The sequence below is a fragment of the Capsicum annuum genome, chromosome 5, assembly GCF_002878395.1.
Source record: "Capsicum annuum cultivar UCD-10X-F1 chromosome 5, UCD10Xv1.1, whole genome shotgun sequence".
Lineage (NCBI taxonomy): Eukaryota > Viridiplantae > Streptophyta > Magnoliopsida > Solanales > Solanaceae > Capsicum > Capsicum annuum.
Window position 1 is genome coordinate 3,070,209 of NC_061115.1, and position 673 is coordinate 3,070,881.

Below are 673 nucleotides of genomic sequence, written 5' to 3' on the forward strand. Positions count from 1 at the left end.
TATAGTAACTCTTTGAAGGAGGTTCAAGTGGGATTGTTCTTTGTATAACCAATTCTCGAGACTCCCATACAAAGGCTCTTATATAGTCACTAGAACAAGTAGTAATCACGGGGACAAGATTTATGTGTCTAACATTTCTCATAATTTCGTATTCAGTATCAAACCTTTTGAATAATTGCTCATTTTCCAAATCCAGAACTTTTATTGCAACCATGATTCCACTAGATAATATACCTTTATACACAAAGCCAGAACCTCCCACATCAATCAGATTGGATAGATCAAAATTATTTGTTGCTCGTTGAATCTCATGATAAGAAACTAATTGATGAGTCATGATCTCCCAAAACTATTCGACATTTTTAGAATTTCCTTTCTTTTTTTGTTTCATTATTGTAACACTCCGCATTTTTGAGATAGAAATCAAAACGTCATTCCTACGTGCGGAAGTTCAAATTCCATGGTATATATTTAAATTCATGTGTCTTGATCATTCTCCTAGTGTATGAATTGATTATGAGGTGAAAATTGTTTATAAAAATCACTTCGAGTAAAGTTGAGCTAAGAATCATTCATTCATTCTAAGTTTGATATTCGATTCTACAAGGTCTAGTTTGAACGTGTATAACTTTCGATACATATAGAATTTTTCATCTCAAGGCCCAAAAAATTT